The sequence below is a fragment of the Pelobates fuscus genome, chromosome 5, assembly GCF_036172605.1.
Source record: "Pelobates fuscus isolate aPelFus1 chromosome 5, aPelFus1.pri, whole genome shotgun sequence".
NCBI lineage: Eukaryota > Metazoa > Chordata > Amphibia > Anura > Pelobatidae > Pelobates > Pelobates fuscus.
In genome coordinates, this window is record NC_086321.1 from 77964416 (window position 1) to 77972976 (window position 8561).

Consider the following 8561-nt stretch of genomic DNA (forward strand, 5'->3'; position numbering starts at 1 on the left):
TTCGGTTCAGTTTTTAGTGTTCACTGTTCACTGTTCACTGTTTTTAGAATAGTGTAATTTGAATTTTGCTAACAATTTGAATGTAGGCCCCTCTTGATCTTGAGGCCCTAGGCTGAAGCCTAGTTAGCCTCTAGGAAAATCCGGCCCTGCAAATAGGTATAAGTGACTGCAATATCAAAAAACGTAGGAAGTGACAGATACTCTTCAAAGTTGTAGTGTTGCTTAGGAATGTTTTGAAAAAATCTCCCAAAGTGAAATGCTACATTTTATTGCTTTAGAGGGCACAGCTAAATGGAGGTTTACTTTCCACATAGCTCTTTCTCAAGGTTCCATGGTGTTTCTTTGCCTGTCTATCACTCCTGGCACATCTGTCTGGAGTCCATCTCACTGATGTTCTGATGTTCTCTCACACATGCAGTAGTAAACACGTGGACTTCTTGAAAATTTCTCACAATCTTGTTTCCAGTCTTTTTTTTCAGCTTCTGTCGATTAATCTCATAAACATGCTCTAGTGCCATCCAAAAATTGAATGGATGAAATAACAGAATATTAAGAATATAGTATATATGTTTTAGGCAGTATATAATGCATCTGTGGTTTACACTGCTCTAGCTTGGCATTGCGTATGTTGATGTGAGACTTGTGTACAGCTGCTCAACCACAGAATACCATTTCATGAAGCCCCCAACATATAGTTCTAGTACTGATGTTGCTTCCAGTTGCAGTTTTGAACTCTGTAGTGAGTGATGGTAGACAATTTCAGGCCCCCACTATGTGAGCATCTATAGTCTACTACTTTATGACTGGGCTGGCTTTCTCCTAGACACTTCTACTTCAAAACACTTGCATTTACAGTTGCCTGGGGCAAATTTAACAGGGCAGAAATGTCACTCTTCATTGTTTGCCTGTGGAGTTTCATAGCTATGTGCTAGATTGTATGCACCTGCTAGCAGTGGGTAAGGCTGAAACACCCAAACTCAATACGGAGTAGAGTGTCCACATACCTCAGGCAATATAGTGTAGCTGTCGCTAACTGTAGCAACTCTCTTCTGTTTCTACGCTACAAATCTTGCCAGCCGTAACGACGAGTGATTCCCGCTGGCAAAGGTTCATTGTCTTCTACAGAGAATATTAGGACACTTTAAAGGGATACGCCAATCAATAAACAGTGTTTTAATAAAAGGCTGCTTTTGGCCAGAGTAAATTTACCTACAATCAAGCACTGAGGACAAGTTTTCCCAGAAACCCAGTCATCATCTGCTGACATCAGCCCCCCTTTAATAAAGGGGAAGAGATGTGAAGGAGGACAAGCTGAAGGGTGGACAAAACAGAGTGTGGAGGAAGGGGGCGGGGGCATGCTGCCATTGGATGTCTTATGAATATACTGCCGGATGTGGCAGCAAAGTCGTTAAGCTGTTTATGTGTGGATTTTAGACTCCAAGCACCATAACGTTTTCAAATCCCTCGACCTTTACCAACCAGTTTTCCTTACCAACTGGTTTCCATGCTAGACACTAGATTTTTCTAGTGGCCACAGTAAACATCAATGGGCATGATTCATTGCCCACTGTAAAAATATAGTCAATCAATGTATTCATTGTTTCACTGTCACAATTTGGTTAACAAATGTTATATGTGTAGTAGATGCATGAAATGTATATCTAATAGAGATAGCATGATTGATTACAACATGGTAAGGGTTAATTTAGCTATCTTTAACTAAGATCTATGAGATGAAATGTGTGTCTTCATTAAACACATCACCTCAGAGATTTATATGAGATAATCTGTAAAAGTACCATTAACACTACAGCCTCCTCAGGTTTAGCTATTTTGCATGTCAGCAAAGCATTGTGTGTGTTCATTTTAAACTTTTAGGTAATCTTCCCCTTTCCCTTTTTTTTTTTTTTTTTTTACAAACGTTTCTCTTTTTCCTCGATCATGCAATTATATGACTTTTATCAGTGTTTTTGTTAAATTTGTCTCTAAGGTTTCCTCTGAAATCCTCCGTAATTGGACTTGAACGTATATATGTAGTAATTTTGTAACTATATTAGGATTATGTTTCCGTATGCTGTAGCAGTTATCTTGACTACCACTACCCTAATGTTTAGTTTAGATACGTAACGTATTATGAAATGAGTCACATTGTAGATGTCACTTCTGGGATTTTGAATGTGGACAGTATGAGGTTAAATACTTTTCATTTCATTGTGGATTTTCTGATGTAATTGTCTATATATTTAACTATGATCGTAAACTTGTTTTAGTGTTTGTTTTGTGTTTGTTTTAGTGTAATTGACATATTAAAATCTCTGCTTAAAAGACACTTAGTGCTGCCTTTCATTGGTTTCCATATACGGGGTGAACACCGAGGCAAGTTCCTGCAATTGTTTTGAGATATCATGGAGAGTGACAAACTATTTGAATAATATGTAAATTGTGCATAGATGCCACACATTGATTCACTTCTTCCTTGGAGTATTTATATTTCTGGCACTGTTATTACATTCTTTTGTAGAAGATTTTGTTTTTGTTTTGAAAGCCAGGGCTTTATTAAACATGGCAGAAACTGTATCTGAGGATAAGGCCGCCAAACTGGTTTGACATAACACAACAGAGGAATTATCTCATACGGAATCTATTAAATAATTATATGGTTAATTAATTAAGTTAAAACACAAAGAAGTTGTTTTGGATTTTCATGGAATCTTCTTTCCAGATTCATGCAGAACTAAGAGAATCCCCTGAGGCTTTCCTGTGAAGAATTCTCCTACCATTGGATATCATAATTATGGGTGTCCGCAGGGGGCCCCCCCGCACTTGGATTTTTCTGCTTGTTCTGCTATTTTTCTTGTGAGATTGAAAATACACTGCAATACCGGTGCTGGCCAGAGAGAGACATGGATAGGAAGCTACATCTTATCCCAGCTTCTCTCTCCTGACTGAATCTGCATGGGAGCAGCACATGCAGCCAGCAACTCCCAGAGTGCAGAGCCTACAGATCAGGTAAGTTAGGCATTGGGGGGCAGTCTATATATCAGGGAAGTGCGGCATGGGGGGGGCAGCCTATATATCAGGGAAGTGAGGCATGGGGGGCCTCTATGGATCAGGTAAGTGAGGCATGGGGGGCTGCCTATATATCAGGGACGTGAGGCATGGGGGGGGCAGCCTATATATCAGGGAAGTGAGGCATGGGGAAGGCAGCCTATAGATCAGGGAAGTGAGGCATGGGGGGCAGCCTATATATCAGGGAAGTGAGGCATGGGGAGCAGCCTATAGATCAGGGAAGTTTGGCATGGGGCGCGGCCTATAGATCAAGAAAATGAGGCATGGGGGGGCGGAAGCCTAAAGATCAGGGAAGTGAGGCATGGGGGGGAAGCCTATAGATCAGGGAAATGAGGGATGGGGCAGCCTATAGATCAGGCAAGTTAGAGATGGGGGGATCCACCTACAGATAATGTAAGTGAGGGATGGGTAGGAGACAGCCTATAGATCAGGTAAGTGAGGGATGGGGGCAGGTAGCCTATAGATCAGGTAAGTAAGGGATGGGGGAGACAGCCTACAGGAAGTTAAAATAAGAGAAGGAGCAGAAAGGAGAAAGAACAGAAATTAGCAGGAAGGGACATCAAGGAGCAGAAAGGGGCAGCAAGGAGCTGGAAGGGACAGCAAAGAGCACAAAAGGTAAAGTAGGAGAAGGAGCACAAAGGAACAGAAATGAGCAGGAAGGGTCTGCAAGGAGCAGGAAGGGTCAGCAAGGAGAAGGAAGGGTCAGCAAGAAGACGGAAGGGTCAGCAAGCAGCTGGAAAGAGCAGCAAGGAGCAGGAAGATACAGAAGAAGCACAAAGGTGAAGTAGGAGAAGGAACAGAAATGAGCAGGAAGGGACATCAAGGAGCAGAAAGGGTCAGCAATGAGCTGGAAGGGGCAGAAGGAGCACAAACGTAAGGTAGGAGAAGGAGCAGAAATAAGCAGGAAGGGTCTGCAAGGAGCAGGAAGGGGCAGCAAGGAGCAGGAAGGGTCTGCAAGGCAAAGGAATGGTCTACAAAGAGCAGAAAGGGACAGAAGGAGCACAAAGGTAAAGGAGCAGAAAGAATCAGAAGGAGCACAAAGGTAAAGTAGGAGAAGGGGCAGAAAGGGTCTGCAAGAAGCAGAAAGGGATCAGAAAGAGAAAGGAGGAGAAGGGGGAGCAAAATAAGCAGAACGTAGCAGAAGGAGCCAAGGAGGAGAGAAGACAGTGTCAGAAGAAAAAGAAGACTGTGTCAAATGAAGGAGAAGAAAAGGAGATTGGAGCAGGAAGGACAAGTGAACCCTCCACTTTATTCTGGACACCACATCATAAGGCTTTGGTACCTGGGCCTGGCAGGGAAACTTTGGACCTTCTCATCTCCCCAGGTAAAAAAAAAATATCAGTGTTAATGTGTCTTTTATTTACTGAGTGTCAGGAAGCACAGAGTGCTGGGTAGGGGTGTCGCTGATTGGCTAGAGCGGTCAGCTGGTCCTTTAAACCAATCAGTAGCTCCCCATTCATAAAAAAGTTATTGAATTAAAAAATTATGAACCGGGAACTAGCGATCGGCTTAGAGCGTCAACTAACCACTCTAGCCAATCTGTAGCACCCATGCCTGATGTCAATCTGCACTTCCTGACACTCCGTTTCAAAAGCCGAATACCACTGAGCGGTCTGGAGCTGGATGAAGCGTTTAGGGTTAAACCATTTGAGAGCGGTTTAACCCCTTAAAGAAAAGAGAGCACCCAGGGCCCCCCCCCCCCGGAAAAATTCCTGTGGACACCCATGATCATAATCCTGAGTTTTGTAATAACTGAACGGGGATTGCTAATAAATGTTCATTAGCTTTGATGATTATTACTGTTGAAAAAGTAAGCTCTTAATTAGTATTTTTCAAAAAGTCTATTAAGTTTAAAAGCACACACAGCCAGGGGCGGACTGACCACTCGGGCAGATCGGTCATGGACCAAGGGCCCGAGGCAGTCAAGGGCCCGGCTGCATTCACCTTTCTGAAGTGGAGATCAGAGATCTCCACTGTGAGAAAGAAGGTTGCAGGGGCCCAGGATGATACAGGGGGGGCTCTGCAACATATCGCTCAGCAAATTAATTCCCCCATTCAGTGTGAGACCTGGCAGCTTACCTGCTCTCACTGCCAGGTCTCCTCTCTCTCTCTCTCCCTGCAGCTAGTGCTCAGTGCTCTGTATGAGGATGGGAGGCGGTGCAGGAAGTGACATCACACCTCCTGCTCCCCTCTCACACGGAGCACTCACAGCCTGGATGGAGAGGGAGAACAGGAGCCTGGCACAGCAGATCCTCCCAAGCTGGTGCAGGTAAGCAAGCTATGGGTTAAAAGTGCAGAAACATATGTAGGATGTAGGGGTGAGACAGGGCAGAGGCACACAGGGGTTTATAGAGGTGTGGGTAAGATGTTGGTGAGACACCTCAGGGGTCTGTTTTTTTGTCTATTTATTTTGTTGTTGTTTTTCTTAATGTTTTTGTATTTTTTGTGCTCTGTGTGTTTTTTTCATAAATGTGGAAGTTTTCCACTTATAGGGGATTTTTTTTATTATTTGACTAAGGTGTCATTACCTGATACTGATTGCTTGCCTGCTTACAGAATATTTTTTGTACAAGCCTTTATATATTCCTTATTTTGCTGTTTAAGTGTATTCCCTATGCTTATGAATATTTAAATGTGTCATGTATAAAATTTAATCAAGATTAAATAAAAAAAAAATAAAAAAATTAATGGGGTGGGTTAAAAATTTAAAAAGGGAAACTTTAGTGCCAGGTTTCCAACCCTGTAATTTCCTGATTCCAGCACCTATGTCACTCGACGCTAGTTCAGGCTCCGCCTCCACTCTTGAGACCTAAGGCACATGTGCAGCAATGGCTGCGCTCGCATTAGTACTTTCCCCATAGGAAAGCATGTATAATGCTTTTCTATAGGGTTTTACATGTTGCTGGATGTCCTCATGCATAGAGTAAGGACGTCCAGTGTCAGGCGACCAAAAGACACCTAACAACCTGGAAGTCCCTCTAGTGGCTGTCTAGTGGCTGTCTAGTAGACAGACACTACAGGTGGAGTTAACCCTCAAAGGTTATTATTGCAGTTTCCTAAATACTGCAATAATTACCTTTACAGGTTTAAAGGGACACTGTAGGCACCAAGACCACTATAGCTCATTAAAGTGGTCTGGGTGCTGTCTAAATTTGCACTTAGTGCTGCAATGTAAAACATCGCAGTTCCATAGAACTGTAATGTTTACATTGCAGCTCTAAGTCTGCCCTCAGTGGCTGTCTACCAGCCACTAGAGGGCTTCCGGAATCCAAACGGACTTTTGGTCCATTATCTGACGCTGGACATCCTCACAGACCTCCAGTGTCAGATTTTCCCCATAGAAAAGCATTGAATGTTTTCCTGAGGGGAGGTTTAATGCGCGTGCGACCATGCACATTAAACCTCCCCTCAGGAAAACATTCAATGCTTTTCTATGGGGAAAATCTGACACTGGAGGTCTGTGAGGATGTCCAGCGTCAGATAATGGACCAAAAGTCAGTTTGGATTCCGGGTTTGTTTTCCTGGCACTATAGGATCCCTTCAAGGGACCTGCCACAGTGCACCCAGACCACTTCTATAAGCTGAAGTGGTCTGGGTGCCTATAGTGTCCCTTTAATTGAGATGGAAGACAAATGTGGGTTATTTGGGAAGAACTGTTAGGTGCAGCACAGGCACAACTGAGTGGGTTGTGAGGGGGACAGAAATTGATCAGATGGGTGACAACTGTTGTTAGAGAGTAACAAAAGGGGAGGCAAGGAGTGACACACACACACACACACTCCTACTTTGATACAAGGAATACACACACACACACACACACTCCTACTTTGATACAAGGAATACACACACACACACACTCTCTCTCCTACTTTGACACAAGGAATACACACATGGTCATTCACTAAAGAATTGCCTGAAATTGAAACTGAATTTCAAATTGAATGCCTACATAATGAAATTGAGCAACAAAATTTACTTGGGGAATTTTTCTAATACAACTATTTAGGCCTATAATTTGAAATTAACTTTTCCCAGCAATTCAAATTAAAGAGAATAATCCGGACAGTGTTTTTTGAAAGTTATATTTAACATTTACTTAAACGAACACTATAGTGTCAGGAATACAAATGTGTATTTCTATAGTTTTGAAAACATAATTTCGATGGCCAGCCCCCCATCAGAGAAGTAAAAGGTGTTTTTACTCACCTTTATTCCAGTGCCACGCCAATCTCGTTGCAGCTGGTTCCATCCAAATTACATGATATCAGCCAATCCAATGCTTTCCTATAGGAAAGAATTGAGAGGCAATTGCGCATGCGCAGCAAAACACGACGCTACACTAATCAGCATCTCCTCATAGAGTTGCATTGAATCAATGAAACTCTATAGGAAGTGTTCAAGTCTACAGGCAGAGCGTGGAGACGTTGAACATCAGTGCCTCCCACTAAAGGTGTTCCTAGGCAGTAATGTAAACCCTGCCTTTTCTCTGAAAAGGCAGTGTTTACATAAAAAAAGCCTGCAAGGATTGGCTGTGGATACCAGAACAACTATATTAAGCTGTAGTCGTTCTGGTGACTATAGTGTCCTATTTAATAGTTAATATTTGGTCTTTGAAGGGCCCAGGATGTAATTTTGCCCGGGGGCCCAGAAAGCTGTCAGTCCGTCCCTGCACACAGCTATTCTTTCTGCATCTGACTCAATGCAGCATAACTTCATTTTGTTCATTTTGCTTTTACATACCACTAGGTCTAAAAATATCACAGGTGATCATTTTTAGCTTTTGATACAAATTAAGCTGAATTAAATTATGAAACTGGAGCTACTACCACCGTGGTACCAAGCTCACAGGAAACTACAACTAGCACACAAAGGTCTAACCAGCCTTCCTACCTTTTTCTGGGAAGGTTACAGCAGATTCTCTACCATGTGGCCAGTGGTTGGAGCTGTGATCAATGTGGTCTCTCTACACATTCCCAATGTGTGTTGTCTAGTGAGCACAGTATGTATGTAGAATGTTTCATATTCTATATGTTCCTATTCAAATACATATTAAGGTGTGGCGGTCTAATGGGTTAAAAAGATGGTGTTTTCTATTCTGGACCATGAGAACTCTGGAATGTGCTGTATGGGGAAATTGGGGGTAGGATCCTTATATGGGGAATTTCCTTATTTGGCCAGAGTCTAAATCAAACGTTATGACGTAATTTTGCCTATAAAGGAAGAGGACAATAGACCACGTTCTCTTCCTCCTACGACCCGATCTCCTCTCCTGGTGTGTCCCTGACTTGCTGATACAAAGACGACTACTTCAGATCTCTCACTCTCTGTAACGTCTTTAAGAAATACCATCTGTTAAGTATATTATTGTTAGCTTTTGAAGTAGAATTAATGCATATTTTTTTACAAAGAACGTCAGATTGCGTATTAGTGCTTTTCATTAATATGATGATTGCATACCAGGGAGTTGGGAAGGGGGGGGGGAAGGGGCAAAG